General features: G+C 40.6%; 1 protein-coding gene across 1 annotated transcript in view; it reads right to left on the bottom strand.

Annotated features, from left to right (window-relative positions):
- Positions 1-18,685: 18,685 nt before the first annotated feature.
- LOC142748947 (RUN and FYVE domain-containing protein 1-like) overlaps positions 18,686-19,847 on the bottom strand; it is a 543,301-nt gene continuing 542,139 nt past the window's right edge. The window contains exon 19 of the mRNA XM_075856372.1: positions 18,686-18,768. The gene's annotated coding sequence lies outside the window, so the exon portion shown is untranslated. The remainder of the gene's footprint in view (positions 18,769-19,847) is intronic.

Raw genomic sequence — 19,847 nt, 5'->3', positions numbered from 1 at the left:
CTAACAAAAGACTGTGTTCAGTGTGTGGCTTTCTACTAAAACTCTGCGATGGTTGATATAATTAACCCTGGGTCTTTTTGTCTGGCACTTCCTCCTTTTAGGATTCATGATGTATTTCACAAATCGCTCCTAAAATAAATTTTCCCCCACCTAATCCACTCAGGAAATCTCCTCCTCCAGTTCAGGTTGAGGGAGATGTGGAGTTTGAGGTTCAGAGAATTGTGGACTCTAGAATGGTCAGGGGTATTTTATGGTTTTCGGTTTACAATGTCGCGTTTGCAAAAGTGACCCCATTTTGGAAGCTACACCCCTCAAGGAATTTTTCTAGTGGTATAGCTAAGCATTTTGACCCCACAGTTTTTTTGTAGAATTTAGTTGAATTAGGCCGTGAAAATTAATATCAACATTTTTGTCCACTCAAATGTTGATTTTTTAAATATTAAAAAGGGATAAAAGAGAAAAAGCACCCCAACATTTGAAAAGCAATTTCTCCCGAGTACAGTAATACCCCATATGTGGTCATAAATGTTTTTTTTATTAGAAATTAATTATTCCTTTGAGGACTGATCCTTTTTTGCTTTTTCATTTTTCACTTCCCGCCTTCCAAGAGCCATAACTTTTTAAGTTTTCCATCAATAGAGTGGTGTGAGGGCTTATTTTTTTGCGGAAGGAGTTGTAGTTTCTATTGACACCATTTGAAGTACAATATAATGTACTGGGGAACTGCAAAAAAAAATATTTTCGGGCTGAAATTGGAAAAAAAACTGGAAAAAACTATGATTCCTCCATTGTTTTTGGGGTTTTGTTTTTACGACTTTCACCGTGCGGTAAAAATGACAACTTAACTTTATTCTGAGTCTCAATACAGTTACGGTGATACCAAATTTATATACGTTTTTTTTAAATATTTTATCGCTTTTACAAAGAAAAGTCTATTTGTTAAGAAATTTTTTTTTAGGGATCATCACATTCTGAGACCAATAACTATTTTATGTTTTGTTCGATTAAACGGTATGAGGGCTTATTTTTGGCAGGCCGAGTTGTAGCTTTTATTGGTACCATTTTATGCTACATACAACTTCTTGATTACTTTTTATTACATTTTCTTTTAGAGCGAAGGTGACCAAAAACAGCTATTTTGGCCTTTCAAATTCTAACGACGTTCACCGTGCGCAATAAATGATGTCTTACTTTATTCTGCAAGTTGCTAGGATTACGGCAATACCATATGTATATCGTTTTTTTTATGTCTTGCAGCGTTTGCACAATCACATTTTTATAAAATTATTTATTTTTTGTGTCACCATATTCTGAGAGCCATAACTTTTTTAAGTATATGAGGAAAATGCTGAGGATAAAATAACCATACTGACCCATAAAGTGCTGGAGTAATTGCTAAACGTCCACCCCGACGCGCGTTTCGACGCACTTGCCTTCGTCTGGGGGTGGCGTTATACGAATACATGCTGCCTTTAATGTATAGTACTAGCCAATTAAATTTGTAGGGAGCCAGGTGTATGTCTTCAATTGTTAGTAAATGCACACTTACCGGTATACACTTATGTGCGCTGTTGCCATGGAGCGGTGCAAACATCAACCCGGAGCCGGAGAGGACATTCCACACTGCGCGTGCATCACCGGAGGCGCATATAGTAGTTGGAAGACACCAATAATATACCACATAGGACACAGGCGAGTTTATAACACGGTAGTTAGGAGGAATTTATATTCAAATGCAAATGACTGTAGTGTTCAAGGTACTAATACATCCTAAATCAAATAATAATGAGAACAGAACAAAAAAAGGGAGGGAGGACGCAAGGAAAGAAGAAAGGGAAATAAGGGAACGGAAAGGCAAAACTGAACGTATATATATATATATATATATATATATATATATATATATATATATATATATATATGTTGGACAAAGAATAATAAGTAAATTTAAATGAGAACATAAATATATCGACATGTAGCAATATTAAATCTATCAAATATTCGATTTAAGTATATAGATATGTTGGTTACATGAAATGCATCAACATCATATAGAATAAAGTGCAAAGAAAAGTCGCAAAGACTATAAGTATATCATATCAAGGAATACATAGATAACAAATCCATGTGGTGATATAAAAATATTGTGTGTGTGTGTATACACATACATACATATGAAAATATGTGAGTGTTAACAGCACACAGAAGCCCACAAAACACAAATAGATCAATAGTTAAATTAACACTGATATAAAGTGCATGTTATGATGTGTTAAACGTGAAGAAAATATGTGTATAGGGAGTATCAAACATAAAAAATGTGTGTATATAATTGATTTATGCATAGGTGTACTAGAAACATGAATAAATGTGAAAAATGTTTATCTACATTAAACTTCATCTGCCAAGTGGATGCCCAAACACTTAGTTTGTTTAAATCCGTTTGCAATTCATGAACATCTTCCATAGACTGAACTATATTACATAGCTTGGTGTCATCTGCAAAAATAGAAATAGTGCTATTAATCCCATCCTCTATATCATTAATAAATAAGTTGAATAATAGTGGTCCCAGCACTGAACCCTGGGGTACACCACTTATAACCGGGGACCATTCAGAGTAGGAATCATTGACCACAACTCTCTGGATACGGTCTTTGAGCCAATTCTCAATCCAATTACAAACTATACTTTCTAAACCTATAGTCCTTAATTTACCCATTATATGGGGGACAGTGTCAAATGCCTTTGCAAAGTCTAAAAACACTATATCCACAGCGGTCCCCTCTGTCTAGGCTTCTGCTCACCTCTTCATAAAAACAGATTAGGTTAGTTTGACAACTTCTGTCCTTAGTAAAACCGTGCTGGCTGTCACTTATAATGCTATTTATTGTCACATAATCCTGTATATAGTCCCTCAATAGCCCCTCAAACATTTTCCCCACGATGGATGTTAAGCTTACTGGTCTATAATTACCCGGGGAAGACCTAGAACCCTTTTTGAAAATAGGCACCACATTTGCCCTGCGCCAGTCCCTTGGCACTATACCAGTCACTAGAGAATCTCTAAATATTATGAAAAGGGGGACAGAAATAACTGAACTAAGCTCTTTAAGAATTCTATATATATTATTGCGTTATATCAAACGTTATATTTTGGTTTATTACTTTTCTTCTTCAGATGGTACACGTCGATTTCCAGTATAATTGTAAATACGAGGTTCTGAACAAAGTTAACAAGTTTTTCAAAGATATAGAGAAGGACCTAAACATATTAAATAAAAAACACAAATGATTAAAAGGCACAAAAAGTTCTAAATAATATAAAGTAACCCAGTGTAACTGCTACAATGCTAATGCTCAAATAAACGCCGCAAAGCCCATTGCCTCATTGAGACCTTAAGGTTGCATGGTGTTGAGTTGCCAGATCCATTTACATTCACATTGTAATAATCTTTTTTTGAGATCACCTCCCCGTATGCCAAGATCGATATGATCAATTAGTTTAACTTTGAATAATTTGTAATTGAATTTATGATGGAGTCGGAAATGTTTAGGGATGGGCTTAAGTTTCTCGATATCCTCCACTTCTTGTGCTCCCTTAATATCACAAACATGTTCCCTTCCTCTTATTCCCAACTCTCTGGTGGTCATCCCGATGTAAATCTTGGGGCAGGGACAGGTGGCATAATATATTACGCCTTTGGTGGCACAATTGATTGGCCATGTTATTTTGAATGTATGGACATTGTCAGAATCTTGAAAAGACAATGATTTTTCTATATTAGGGCAACTAATGCAAGCTCCACAAGGTTTATAGCCCTATTTCGGGTTTGGTGTATCAAAAATATTTTTTCGTTTGTCTGGACAGAGGTGGCTATTCACCAGATTATCTCTCAAATTTTTAGAGCGTTTTGCAGTCATAGATGGACGGTCTGATACAAATTTCGACAGAATAGGTTCTGTATGTAAAATAGGCCAATATTTCATCAGGGTTTCACGCATCATGTTCCATCTAGTATTAAATATGGATATAAATCTTACCTGGTCTGTTGTTTGATGTTGGATTTTTGGTTGGAGTAATTGATTTCTGGGCATTCGTTTTGCTGTAGTTAATGCTCTTTTATGCAGTGTTTGCTATAACCCGATTCGGTAAATCTTTGAGATCTTCGGATCTAGAAATAAAGTCTTCCTTAGTCGAGCAGACTTTTCACATTCTCAGAAATTGCCCGATCGGTATGGCATCTATTGTCTGTTTCGGATGTAATGATGTTGCATGTGAATGTAGGTTTACGGAACAGATTTGTTTGAATAAAGTTAAAATTATCATGTTTAATCGAGATATCCAGCAAATCTATTTCCTGTTTATTCCACTTAGATGTTAATCTGATATTTCTGTCATTGCAATTCAATTGTGAAATGAAAGTATTTAGTTGATCAGATGACCCCTGCCAGATCATGAAGATGCCGTCGATGTAGCGGGCCCAAAAGAGGACCCTCTCCATCGACTCTCCACGATCTGACAGGAAAAGATCCCTCTCCCACAGCCCCAAGAACAGATTTGCATATGAGGGTGCACATGCCGTCCCCATTGCAGTCCCCTGGAGCTGTAGGTAGAAGGATCCGTTGAATGTAAAGAAATTATGAGTCAAAACAAAATCTAAACAGGTAAGTAGAAATTGTGTCATGTCAGTATCAATATCACTCATCTGTAAAATATATCTTACAGCCTGCATGCCATCATGATGGTGGATGTTGGTGTATAAAGATTCTAAGTCACAAGTGACAAAAATTGTGTCGGTATCGGGACAGATGCCGTCAAGTATTGATAATAGATCTGCCGAGTCCCCCACCATCGGTTTGAGATAAAAATCAATACATTTTCAAAGGTTTCTGAATATCCTTGTGTATTTTGGGGAGAAGGTAGAATCCACTGGAATCAAAATTTATGCTATAGCTTGGGATATTGTACCCTTATCAACTGACTTTTTAATTAAGCATTGAAGCTGTGAACTGAAAGAGAGAAGAGAATTGTACTTCAATTTTTTATAGCATGTGCGGACTCCTAGTTGTCTATTAGCTTCTGCTATATAAAGTTTACGAGGCCAGACTACAACATTTCCGCCTTTATCGGCTGGTTTGTATATAATATCATTGAGGGATTTGAGTTTTTGAATACTTAGTCTCTCATTTCTTGTAAGATTGTCATTATATATGCCTCTAGTGATAGATCGCCGATCTGCGGATACCATTTTATCGAAGAGGTCTATGGCGGGGCAAATTGAAAGGGGAGGGAATTTATTAGAATTTTTTCTTAAACAATCTAGAATCTTAACTGTGTGGGGGGTATCTTATTCTCCTGTAAGCTCTTCCAAAATTTTTATGGTATCTTTTTCCGCTTTTGTCGTAAAGATGACGTCCTCCTCCTTAAAATGCCACCTCTTAACCCCTTAATGACCGCCGATAAGCCTTTTCACGGCGGTCATTAGTGGGCTTTATTTTGATGCAATAGCCTTTTCACGGCGCTGCATCAGAATAAATAAACAGAGCAAGGAGCCGTTAAATCTCCCTGCTCTCAGCTACCAGAGGGCTCAATAGCGAGCGCCGCATCGGATTGGTTTTGGAGAGATGGAGCCTCATCCCACTGACACCCGGTGATAAGATCGCAGAGTGTCTGTGTCTCCGATGGCAGCCTAATAAAGGCCCCCAGGTCTGCCTGTAGTGACTGCTAGGTCATGCCAGAGGCATGGCCTAGCATATGCCTGTCTGTTTTAAACGGACAGGCATAATACACTGCAATACAAAAGTATTTCAGTGTAATATAAATGCGATCGGAGGATCGCATATTAAAGTCCCCTAGTGGGACTAGTAAAAAAAAGTTTAATAAAGTTAATAAAAAAAATGTGAAAACCCACTCTTTCCTGATACAAAATGCATTAATATAAAAAAAAAAACAATAGAAAGCAAAAAAGTTACACATCTTTGGTATCACTATAAAGCGATTACATTATTTAAACCACACGGTGAACGCCGTAAAAAATTAAATAAAAAACAATGGAAAAATTGCTGTTTTCTGTGAATCCTAACTTAAAAAAATTTGATAAAAAGTGATCAAAAAGTCGCATCTACTCCAAAATGGTGCTATTAAAAAAGACAACTTGTCCCACAAAAAACAAGATCTTATGCAGCTATGTCGACGCAAAAATAAAAAAGTTATACCTCTTCGAATGTGACGATGGAAAAACTATAAAAATTGCTTGGTCATTAGGGCCCAGAATGCAAGCAAGGGGAAGGGGTTAAACATCAGAAAATGGGCAAATAGCTGTAGATCATTTATAGCTACAAATAAATCAAACACCGATGTGGGGGTAAAGGTTAGCCCCTTTTCAAGTACATGAAAATCACATGGAGATATATAATGAGAGGAAAGATGAATTACCTTAGATTCTGATTGTCGGGGTTTTGAGTGTTGGTTTTAACATTTTTATTAAAGGAATGATTGTACTCTTTCTTCCTTTTCCCATTCCATCTGACATTACCATTACGTAAGATCATTTAGTACTGTTCACCTTGTGAGGACAGAGATGACATTGAGGATGTTCTGCTATGTGGCTCAGCCATGTTCCTCCTGATCCATTTGTATATTCTTTTAAGTTGAAAATCACTCTTATTCCTTGAGAATCTCTTGATCTTTGTATCCTGCATTTCTTTTTCCAAAATGGGGTATTGAGATTCAAATTGGCTGCCAAATGCTAGAACTGCATCAGGAGGTATAGCCGCCTTCAATTGTTGTTGAAGTGGCTCTAATTTAATATCAATATTGATAAGGGATTTCTTATTTAAGCCAATCAGGAGTTCCATCATTTTGTTTGAGCAAGTTGTAAAGGGAAGTTTCCCTATATATATATATATATATATATATATATATATATATATAGTCAAAGGGGGTGGGGTAATAGCGGGGTACACCGGCTGGTGTCACCCACTAGTACTACTTCCTTTATAATCAGGGTCACTAGGGTTATGCCTAGTTCCCCTACCTTTCCTTTATACTAACATCGCTCTAATTGCTTTGCTGCTACTTAAGGGAATAAGACTGTACAGTAAATAAAAGGTAATATTTATTAACATACAGTAATCGCTTTCATATACACCACAGTAACTAATCACAGTACAGTATAAACACGGTATCACAAACGTAATCTATACCGCCACCCACTTACCTAAACATACATAGAGGTTACGTTACAATACAATACACATAAGTTACTTGTAATTCTCACACGCTCACTATCTCTGTCCCATTCCCTCCTAATATAACTGTCCCTGTACGCTAAGTGTTAATCAGGTAAAGGATTAACAGTGGGAAGGATTAAATGTTTTAAGGGTTTACCAGGGATACAACAGGGGATGAACAGGTCAGCAAGGGGTTAACTGAGGGACTGCAAGGGGTAGTAAGGGTTAACTCAAGGACTCAGGCAGCAATGGGTTTACACAGGGACAGCAAGGGTTAACACAGGGGCAGCAGGGGTTAACACAGGGCAGCAAGGGTCAACAGGAACTTAGGGACACCAAGGGTTACTCAGGGAAGCAAGGGTTAACAGGTACAGACAGGGAGAGTTAAAGTGTAGCCATGGATGTACTATGATACTTAGCGTTTCGTTGGTGGAGCAGGGGAGCAGAGGCAGGAGCCGGAGCAGGTCGTTGGTGGTGTGATGAGGTCCCAGCTCGACAGGTGAAATTCATTGGTGGTGTGGTGGCAGGATACAGCTAGCTCCAGCTGCTGAGCATACCGACAAAGGGCTATTTAACTCTGTCGGTACGCTCGCAGGAAGGGATGAGTGACGGGCTAAGCCATTCCACGGCTGACCCTGTGAGGGCACAAGTAGCTTACATGGGTCAGCATGCTAAAATTGGATCGGCTGCTGGAAAGACCTGCTGCTAAAGAAAGATCAAGATCCAAGAAAAAAAAAGAAGATCCAGGACTTTGAGCTTCGTTCTATGGACTATGCTATGGACTTTGAGGCTTCGTTCTATGGACTAGGCAACTTCGTTCTATGGACATTGAGGCTTTGTTCTATGGACTAGGAGATTCCATTCCAACTTCATTCTATGGACTGTGAGGTTTCGTTTCTTTGGACACTAGACTCTAGAGTCTTAGGACTGGCTGGAAGGTGTCCTTGAGGAGATAGGTGATGTCGAATATCTAGGTCCAATAGTATACTGACCATTACCAGTAACCAGGGAGGTTGAGGGGGCAATTAGAACCCCACAAACACTTCCCCAAATTGCATTGTCGAGTCCCCGACAACAGGGGGATTGTAAAGGGAAGTGTCCCTATATATATGTATATACACATACAGTCTCATGATCTCCTGTCTCCATTTCAAATTTCCCGCGCGCGATTACGGCTGGTGATATGTTATCACCATGCTGACCCATGTTAGCTGGGGGCGAGCGCCACTTGTCCCTTGCTTCGAGCATACAGGCAGGGTTAAATAGCCCTGCGTCGGTACGCTCAGCAGCTGGAGCTAGCTGGGTCCTGCCACCACATCACTAATGAACCTCACCTGTCCAGCTGGGACCTCACCACACCACCAACGACCTGCTCCGGCTCCTGTCTCTGCTCCCCTAACGAAACGCTAAGTATCATAGTGTAGCCATGGCTACACTTTAACACTCCCTGTCTGTCCCTGTTAACCCTTGCTGCCCTGAGTAACCCTTGGTGTCCCTAAGTTCCTGCTAACCCTTGCTGTCCCTGTGTTAACCCTTGCTGTCCCTTAGTAACCTTTGCTGTCCCTGAGTTAACCCATTGCTGCCCAAGTCCCTGAGTTAACCCTTACTATCCCTTGCTGTCCCTGAGATAACCCCTGGCTGACCTGCTAATCCGCTGGTTAACCCTTAAACGTTTAACCCTTCCCACTGTTAATCCTTTACCTGATTAACCCTTAGCGTACAGGGACAGTTATATTAGGAGGGAGTGGGACAGAGATAGTGAGCGTGTGAGAATTACAAGTAATTTATGTGTATTGTATTATAACGTAACTTCTATGTATGTTTAGGTAAGTGGGTGGCAGTATAGATTAGGATTGTGATACAGTGTTTATACTGTACTGTGATTAGTTACTGTGTTTGGTGTATTTTATATATGAGAGTGATTACTGTATGTTAATAAACATTACCTTTATTTACTGTACGGTCTTATTCCCTTGAGTAGCAAGCAGAGCGACGTTAGTATAAAGGAAAGGTAGGGTAACTAGGCATAACCCTAGTGACCCTGATTATAAAGGAGGTAGTAATAGTGGGTGACACTAGCAGGTGAAACCCCACTATTACCCCACTCCCTTTTACACAAGTATTACAGTTCTCTTCCCATTCAGTGATAAATAATTGATCATCTATAGGTAAGGAAGGGAATATTTGAACTCTTAATCCTCTAGGAATCAGATTTATCTGCAGGTAATTCTCCAGAAAAGCACTATTCCACCATATTTTCATCTGTTTATGGGTGAGGCTTTTAATTGAATTCTGCAACTCCGTGGCTTTTCTTTGATCATGAGCATTAGCGGACGTGGACTCTTCATTAAAAACATTCACTACATGTGAAAGCCAGGAGATTTCTCTGGCTTTGAAATCCATAGATGTGCTGCTATAGGGTGTGAACACAACACAGAAATATATCAATGTAACCAGAAAGATATAGTAGTGATCACCCACCAAATATAAATAATTTATATATCAGAGAAATAGTTTTGTTAGGAGGGTTGATCAAAGGGAATCAATTCAGTAATATGATAAAAATAACCATCCTGACCCATAAAGCGCTGAGGTAAATGTGAATTTTTGAGCCATAACTTTTTTATTTTTCAGTCAAAAAAGCTGTGCAAGGGCTTGTTTTTTGCGGGATGGGTGTTCGTTTTTACAGGTACTATTCTGGGGTACATGCAACTTTTTGATCACTTTTTATAGTTTGGGTCGTTACGAATGTGGCGATACCAAATATGTGTACTTTTCTTTTAAAGTTTTCATTTTTTCCTATAATAAAAGACTTATTATAGGAAAAAAATAATAATATTATTTTTACACTTTTATGAAAGTTTTATCAACTTCTTTTTTTGACCTGTAGCACTAATCACTGGTAGAATACATTACACTACCTAGTAGTGTAATGTATTCCAACTGTCAGTGTGACATCACAGTCACTCTGACAGCGAGCATATAAGGACCAGCCAGAAGAAGCCATTCTTTGGCCTCCAATTGCCACACCAACCATCGGCAAACCCCGCGATTTCAGAGCGGGGTCTGCCGATGTGAAAGAAACCCCTAAAATGCGGCGATCACAACCAATCGCCACACTTAAGGGGTTAATTACCAAAATCAGCGGCAAAGGACCGCTGGCCGGCAAGGTTTGAGTTTCTCCCGGTCCCCGGTGCACACTGTCGCCGACAGTGTGCACCGGTAACGACTCAGTAACTATACTTCCTCATGCGGGAAGTAACCTCACGCGACAACGAAGAGTTACTGAGTGGTGCGGCTAGGGGTTAAAGTGTACACCGTGCAGTATAAATGACATGTTCACTCCATCCGGCGAGTCAGTACGTTTACAGTAATGTTTATATAGGTGTTTTTTTTTATTTTACTACAGGACAGAAGGTTTCCCTCTGGCCTGCACATCAGGATATTATTTCCACCACGCTTTACTAGAACCATAGCTTTTTTATTTTTCAGTCAATGGAGCTGTGTGAGGGCTTGTTTTTATGGGACAAGATGTTGTTTTTATTAGTAACATTTTGGGACACATGCAACATTTTGATCACTTTTTATTAATTTTTTTGGAAAGATGACCAAAATCCAGCAATTCTGGAATTGCTTTTTATTCTTTTGTTTTCGCCACTCACCATGCACCATAAAATACATGTTAACTTTATTCTGTGGGTCGATACGATTACAGTGATACCAACTTTGTATAGTTTTTTTTTATGCAGCATAGTTTTAGACAATAAAATCATTATTTTTAAAAAAAAATCATTTGTTTTCTGTGTCACAAAAATAAAAGTTATATCTTTCAGAATATAGTGTCGACAAAGCTGTTTAAAGGACCAGTGTCACGAAAAAAAATTTTTTTATATCAATTTGCTTTTAGTATTTTATTAAAAAATGTTTTATTTGTGTGTTTGTGTTTTAGTTTTTTATTTTTTAACTTTTTCTTGTCTATGGGGGCTGCCATTTTTTTTCCATCTCTGTATGTGTCGATTAGCGACACATACAGACATGGAATATGGCACATACAGCCCCATAGCGAATGCGAACGGGGCCCGTTCTATCCACTATGCTGTACGCCGTCTGTGTGGGAACGGCGCATGCGCCGCTCCCACACAGTCCAAATTGAAGGTCTTCGGCCGAGCGACGTCCGGCGCCATTTTCTTGTGGACCGGAAGCCGCGGCCGGACAGTAAGATTACTACTTCCGGTCGCGGCTTCCGGACTTGAGCACTTGGAGTGGAGGGAGCATACGGAGCGGACGGACCGGAGGGAGCGGCAGGAGCAGGTAAGTTAGAACTGTGTATGTACGTGTTTTACTGTGTGTTTACTACTGTATGTAAACCTACTACACTGTGTGTTAGCTAAAAAAATGGCGACACACAGTGTAGGAGGTTTGACCGTTCAATGCCCTCCTTTCTCCTGGCAATAGCCAGGATAAAGGAGGGGGCATTCTGTGAGCTCACTAGAGTGAGTGAGTTTTCTCAAATTTTGCAGCATAAAGCAATGTGGTTGCTTTACCACATGCCAATGCTGCAATTTTGGGAATTGCTCCCTCTACTGACCAGCACAGGGAAACGTTATAAATTATAATCTAATTTATAATATTTCCTGACTCGTGAAAAAATGTAGAGCAATGTTTAATCACTTATACACTAACTGTTTAACACATTCCCTTTAAGGGCTTGTTTTTTGCAGGACGGGCAGTTGTTTTTATTGGTACCCTGAGGTAAATGTGAATTTTTGATCACTTTTTATTCCATTTTTTTGGGAGGAGATGTGACCTAAAAACAGCAATTCAGCCATTGCATTTCAAGTTGTTTTTTTTACACCATTCAACAAGTGGAATACATTATGTGATGGTTTAATAGTTTGTGTCATTACGGATGCGTTGATACTAATTATGTATATTTTTTCTAATAAAAAAAAGACTTAGTATGGGAAAAAATTAGATTTTTTTTTTTAACTTGAAACTTATTTTTTTTTAATGCATTGTTATGAACTAGGGGGCTAAAACAGCCTGCATCCCTGATTGCTGTTATAATACATTGCACTACCTACGTAGTGCAATGTATTAGAACTGTCAGTTTTACACGGTCAGCCAGCCTATTAGGTCCCGACTCTGCGATCACATCGGTTACAAACCAATTAGATGCCGCGGCCACTATTGACTGCAGCATCTAAGGGGTTAATCATCCAGATTGTAGGCTTGCTCTGGTCCTGGTTTCAACAGGGTGTCAGATGTAATATACAGTTGACACCTGCCGGTGATGGCGTGGGCTCAGCTTTTGAGCCCGCACCATCACTGCAACCCAACTGTACTGTGTTTTGCGGGATCCACTTCCCAACAGCACTGTATATATACGGCGTTCCTCCTGTCCTGTTTCAGCCTGCAGAACCAGACAACCAATGGAGTGGCAGTGAATGGACAGGTGATATGTTATTTCAGTCAGAGATGGAGTCATCAATTTCTGCCAATGTTGGCTGCTCCATCCCCTCAAGCCACAATACCTCCCCCTCTACCATACTATGTTGTTAAAGCAAGCTGTCAGAATAATTTCTCAGGCTTGCTGTTGACCTGTAAAGGTAGAGCATTAATATATCAACCAGCTAAAACTGTGTAATTTCAGTGAATAGTAGCACATACATTACTTTTACAGTTGTACCATAAGTCTCCAGGACGATACGCTATGGTGCAGTGCCATTCATGCAATATTTAGTCATGTATAACCAAGGGGAAACAAATCTGAAAACTAGAACAGAATCACCTAGGATGCAAAATTAAAGGGGTTTTCCGGAACCAATTTTCAAATTTCTATTTCACTGCACATATAAAAATAATGTAATTTGTAGTATACTTACGTTTTGATTTCATCTTCTAACACCCGAATCCAGCACTGGTTACGTGAAGCGTCTCCAGTAGCAAAATCCTTACTTCCAGCACTAGCCCGTCCATGATCTCAGTTCCATTTTCCGGCTGGCTCAGTGTATGGGTGAGTCATTCCTGACATCACTGTACACTGAAAGAAGTGGTGGACCGGATACTCCCTTTCTTCTGATAGTTTCCGGTCTGCTACTAGGTGAGAAAAACACTGCTAGTCTCTGAGCATGTGTGGTAAACACTGCCAGTCTCTGAGCATGCGTGGTTTCTACACTAGCAGTGTTTACCATGCATGCCAACTCCTGCACTATCACAGTGCGCGTGATGTCAGGAGCCAGTTGCTAGTAGCGCTCTGACAAGGACTCTGACGCTGGGGTTAGAGCCGGAGTCCCAGGCAGAGCCCTTGTATAGGCTCTGCTCTGGGACATCCCCTGACATCACTGTTCATATATGAAAAGTGTTGTCAGAGGCTTCCCCAGAGCCATAGTCCCGGGCAGAGCGCTAGTATAGGTTCTGCTCCTGGCCTCTGTAGAATCCAGACATCACTGTCACTATATGGACAGTGTTGTCACGGGCTTCCCCAGCGCCAGAGTCCCGGGCAGAGCGTTAATATAGGCTCTGCTCCAGGACTCTGTGGAATCCCCTGACCTCACTGTCCTTATATATGGACAGTGAGGTCAGGGGATTCCACAGAGTCCCAGAGCAGAGCCTATACTGGACTCTGGTTCTGGGGAAGCCCCTGACAACACTGTCCATATATGGACAGTGATGGCAGGGGAGTCCCGGAGCAGAGCTTATACTAGTGCTCTGCCGGGGACTCCGACTCTGGGGAAGACCCTGACAACACTGTCCATATATGGACAGTGATGTCAGGGCATTCCCCAAAGAAGAGTCCCGGGCAGAGCCTATACTAGCACTCTGCCTTGCTCTGCGGTCAAATTAAGTTGTTTTTTAAACCATTATGTAAGAGAGTGTAGTTTGGTACAGCACTGATATGTTGCAGGTTTATCGTTAGCTCTCACTGATCTAATGAGAGCAGTAAAATGGCAATGGAGATCGTGTATAGCTGGGTGTAGTAGGCGTGATGAGTGCCTGCTGTCAGCAGATTGCATGCTGGGACAAGGGCGGTGCATGCCTGGAACTCTATGACTGGAAGAGCAAGACAACAAACAGAGTTAAACAATCCTCTCAATGTAAACAATAGAGCATAATGGTAAATTAAAAAATAAAAATGGAGATAACGATATTCAGGGGGCATTAATAGATAAATTGAGAAGCGTTGCAGTAATTAAAAAAAAAAAAAAAGGATTGGAAAACCCCTATAAGTATCTTTGATCAATTGAGACCACACCTCAAAAACTCTGAATGCAATCTTGTCTGATTTTTAGACGACTCTGATTTGGGGAATCAGTTGAGATTCTATTTACAGCTATCATTTTGTTGTCAATTGTGTCTTTTACTTTTAATTTAACCACACACTGATTTACTACTAAAATAGGACTGACAGCTCTGACCCATCAAAGCATAGACTTAACCAAACTTCTAAAGGAGTCCTGTGGTATCTGTCACCAAGACATTAGCAGTACTGAAGATACTTTAAGGCCTCCATGGATCGAACATGTTTTTTCAGCACATTCCACAGATGTTTGGATTGAGATCTGGGGAATTTGGAGGGCTTCACACTTGAACTGTCCTGTTCCTCAAACAATTTCTGAACAATGTTTGCAGTCTGGCAGGGTGCATTATTCTGCGGAAGTGGCCACTGCCATTAGGGAATACTGTTCCCATGAAGGGGCGTACTTGGTCTGCAACAATGTCAAAGTAACATCCACAAGAATGCCAGAACCCAAGACTGGCTTATTTTTTTGTTCATAGTGCATCCTAGTGCCTTCTCTTCCTTAGGATAGTGACAAACACGCACCTGGCTATACACATGATGTCAAATAAAATGTGATTTATCAGACCAGGACACCTTCTTCCATTGCTTCATGGTCAAGTTGTAATACCAACATGCCAATTGTAGGTACTTGTAGCAGTCGTCAGCACTCATATCAGACTGTGGCTACATAGCCCCAAATGCAGCAAGCTGCGACGCACTGTGTGTACTCACACCTTTCTATCATAGCCGGCATTAACTTTTTCAGCAATTTCTACTACAGTAGCTCTTCTGTGTGATCTTACCAGTCAAGCTAGCGTTTGCTCCCCACACGCCTCAATGAGCCATGTTCCTGTTGCAGGCTGACTGGTTGTCCTTCCTTGGACCACTTTTGGTAGCTACTAACCACTGCATACACGGAACACCCCACAATACCTACAATTTTGGAGACACTCTGATCCATCATTTAGACATCACACTTTGCCCTTGTCAAAGTCACTCAGATCCTTTACGCTTGCCTATTTTTCCTGCTTCCAACACATTAACTTTAACCCCTTAATGACCGCCGATAAGCCTTTTCACGGCGGTCATTAATGGGCTTTATTCTACAGCGCCGCCATTCTACGGCGCTGCTGTGGAATAAAGTAAACAGAGCAGGGAGCCGTCAAATCTCCCTGCTCTCAGCTGTATCGATCTCACCCGTTTAACCCTTTAGATGCGGTGCACAATAGCGTGCACCGCATCTGAATGGTTTTGGAGAGAGGGAGGGAGCTCCCTCTCTCTCCCACCGACACACGGCGATAAAATCGCTGAGTGTCAGCGTCTTCTATGGCAGCCGGGGGTCTAATAAAGACCCCCAGGTCTGCCTGGAGCGAATGCCTGCTAGATCATGCCGGAGGCATGACCTAGCAGATGCCTGTCCGTTTTAAACGGACAGGCAGTAATACACTGCAATACAAAAGTGGGACTAGTGGGACTAGTAAAAAAGTAAAAAAAGTTTAATAAAGTTAATTTAAAAAAAAAGTGAAAAAAAATAAGTTAAAAACGCACTTTTTCCCCTTACAAAATGCTTTACTATTAAAAAAAACTACAATAAAGCAAAAAAGTTACACATATTTGGTATTACCGCGTCCGTAACGACCCCGACTATAAAGCTGTTATATTATTTAACCCGCACTGTGAACACCGTAAAAAATAAAATAAAAAACAATGGAAAAATTGCTGTTTTCTGTTAATCCTGAATTTAAAAAAATGTGATAAAAGTGATCAAAAAGTCGCATCTACTCTCAAATGGTACCAATAAAAACTGCAAGTCGTCCCGCAAAAAACAAGACCTTATACAGCTATGCCGACGCAAAAATAAAAAAGTTACAGCTCTTCGAATGTGACAATGGAAAAATGTAAAAAATGGCTTGGACATTAGGGCCCAGAATGCAAGCAGGGGGAAGGGGTTAAGCACTGACTACTCACTCGCTGCCTTAAATATCCCATCCTTTCACAGATGCGATTGTTACGAAATAATAAACGTTATGCACTTCACCTGTCACTGATTTCAATCTTATGGCTGAACAGTGTATAAAAATTGTGATTCTAAAGAAACAGGAAACTCTTTTGTTTTGGGGACGGGCTAATTTGGTGGGTGTAATTCTAACCAGTTGTATAATTATTAGGGTGTCTTACTCTTCCTTACTTAACTAAGCACATTATATTTATTGCTATACCTCTAAGGCCTAACGCACATGACCATGGGGATTTTGCGGTCCGAAAACGATGGATATGTTGTTAGAATTTGCGTTCTATTTGTTCACAAAACAATTTTCTGAAGTGCATCTGTTATCAGTATTCACGGATCAGCAATTAATAAATAAAAAAAAGGCAGCTGGAATTGACATCACCAGTTTGACCCAACCTCCTCAGTAGATCACATGATCCGCAAAGATGGACAGTAAATTTACATGTACTGAGTTTTTGCGCCCCCACCCCCACGGATCCGTGAACATCAAGGTCGTGGAGCCATATAAATGAATTGGTCCGTGTGCTATCTGCAAAATTGCGGATAGTACACGGACAAAAAACCATGGTCGTGTACATTAGGCCTAAGGCTCTGTTTAGCACAGTCATTATTTTTTCTACAGCTGCATCATATTCTAACCATAAAGAAACAGAATCAAGATAAGACACCATTAACTTCAAAATAATCTGTCAGGATTCACCCCTATCCATTCTAAAACTAATCCAGCATAGGTGTCATGACAAGGGGGTGTAGCTAAAGGTTAATGGGCCCCAGTGCAAATGTACTGCTTGGGTTTTCAGCTGCATCGCTGGGCCTCCTAAGCCAGCGGCGTTGCTAAGGTCTTTAAACATCATAGGCAATAGCCTCAAGACATGTTTTCCCTCAAAAAATGTGTGTGAATATATATATATATATATATATATATATATATATATATATATATATATATATATATATATATCTTAAATGAACACAAAAGTTTGAACACCACGTTCCAGCAAAATGAAACAATGCGTGTATACAGGTGGAAAAACGTCTGTGACTGCAAATTTATACAGCACACAAGAAAATGGCGACAGCACTCTGCGAACACCAAGGCCACCTAAACCACTAAATATAAATAAATATGCATTACTGCTAAGTCTACTTACAATAGGACTGTTCTTCGTGTACATTTTGTTAAAATCGTGTGAGCCCACCTGCCACGACAAGGCGACCTCTATGAGGTGGGTACCAACGCTGCACATACACCCACAACTGGGACTCAGCAAAATCACCCAAAGCAGAATGGGAGGAGTGCAAGATCAAAAAAGGAGGCAGTCACTAACCCCACATATATGAATCACATAAACAACACCAAAGTTTGAACAACAAGTTCAAACTATTGTGTTGATTATGTGATTCATATATGTGGGGTTAGTGACTGCCTCACACTCCTCCCATTCTGCCCTGGGTGATTTTAATTAGTTTAATGCTAGTTCCTACCATCCCCAAATATATGTAGGCTTAGTCCCAGTTCTGGGTGTACTACTTCGATGACCGCATTTTTTTTTTATCTCAATAAAATGGTTAACGCAGGTCTTACCAGGTTAACTGTTTTTTTATTTCATGAAAATATTTTATCTGTGTGTCTGTATTTTTTTATTTTTTTTAAGGCTATTACTACTGCCTTACTAATGGCTGCTGGCTGATTGACAGCGTCCATTACTAAGGTGGGGCTTAGTGTTAGCCGATCAGAGGCTAACACTACCTCCCCATTATTACCCCGGTACCCACCACGACCAGGGGCACAGGGAAAATCCGGGTGTGATGCAGTACATGTTCATCTGTAGTGATAGTCGGGAACTGGTATCATTAACCTTGGAAAGGCCAGAAACCATGGCCCTTCCTACCTTGCTAATGCTAGCCTGCTGCTGCTATGTTGTATCTAGCTGGTTATGAAAAATCGGGGGAGGGGGGACCCGCCATTTTTCATAACTAGACAGATATAAAATAGCAGCAGCAGGCTAGCATTACCAGGGTGGGAAGGGCCACAGCTTCTGGCCTTCCCGAGCCTGATAATGCCAGCCTGCGGCCGCCCCAGTACTCATAAAGTTTGAAGAAAAAAACAGACACACAGAAACAATATTTTATTGAAACAAAAAAAAACACATAACCCTTGTTTAACCCTTTTATTGAAAATAAAAAAAACGTGGTCATCGAAGTAGTCCTCTGATCCAACGTAATCCAACAATCGAATCTGTAAAAAAACAAAAACATTAGCAACATATAAAAAGCAAAACAATTATTATACTCACCTTTCCTGGTTCTGTCACAGTTAACGAAGCAGTGACAGCTCTAAGTGGTCATTGGTTAGTTTACATCACGTGGTCCCAAGTTATCCTCCGGTCATTGGCCTACTTTTAAAAGCAGGATAATTAGCTGAGGTAACTGCGCACCGCGTGATGTACTAACAGCTAGAGAGTCTAGAGCTGATAATGCTTAGTTTACTGATACTTATAAGGGGTGCAGGATCACCCGTGAGCATGCACCACTAAAAAGACCTAGTGTGGGGACTCGGTATGTAGGTGAATGTTTGCTAGTCACCAGGTAAAACCCTGTTCATATCTGCATTCAGCATTCAGTTATTCTGCTTTGTCAGAGGAGCAGAACGATGAAAATGCCGGAAGTGCAGGAGACAACGGGCACCCGACATTGACTTTAAATAGGTTCCATCGTGGTGTCTATGGTTTCACCACAAACAATAGCGCAGCATGCTGCGCTATTGTTTGCAGTATTTCAGTTGGAATCTGCAATGGAGACCCCTAACGGAGCCTCCAACTCAGCTGTGAGCTAGGCCTGGGAGACTATAGGTGATGGATGCAACTGTATGGCATCCGTCACAGGTATACATTAAACGTAATCCTCGGGAGATATATGGACATATATGGACAGTGACGTCGGGAGCAGTGCTGGAGTGCCCGGGCAGAGCGCTAGTGCTGAGTGGCAAATACGGGCCTGGATATAGGACCCAGCCGACAGGATCACCACATATGTGATCCCGTCGGCTGGGCCCTGTATCTAAGCCTACCACAAGGTAGGTCTAGATACAGGGCCCAGATTGACAGGATCACACAATATGGGTGATCTTGTCTGCTGGGTCTTGTATCTATGTCTACCACATGGTAGGCTTACATACAGGGCCCCAGCAGACAATAATCATATACTTACCCTCCTCTTCGGCTCCGGACGCAGCACAGGTTCTGACGCCATTTTGCCGTTATTTTGTTCTATGGTCGTTTTTATATTCAATTTGGGGAACTGATTCATCCTCTGGTA

This window comes from Rhinoderma darwinii, chromosome 3 (genome assembly GCF_050947455.1).
Source record: "Rhinoderma darwinii isolate aRhiDar2 chromosome 3, aRhiDar2.hap1, whole genome shotgun sequence".
Taxonomy (NCBI): Eukaryota; Metazoa; Chordata; class Amphibia; order Anura; family Rhinodermatidae; genus Rhinoderma; species Rhinoderma darwinii.
The sequence above is the reverse complement of the archived record's forward strand: the minus strand, read 5'-3'. Positions and strand labels throughout refer to the sequence as shown.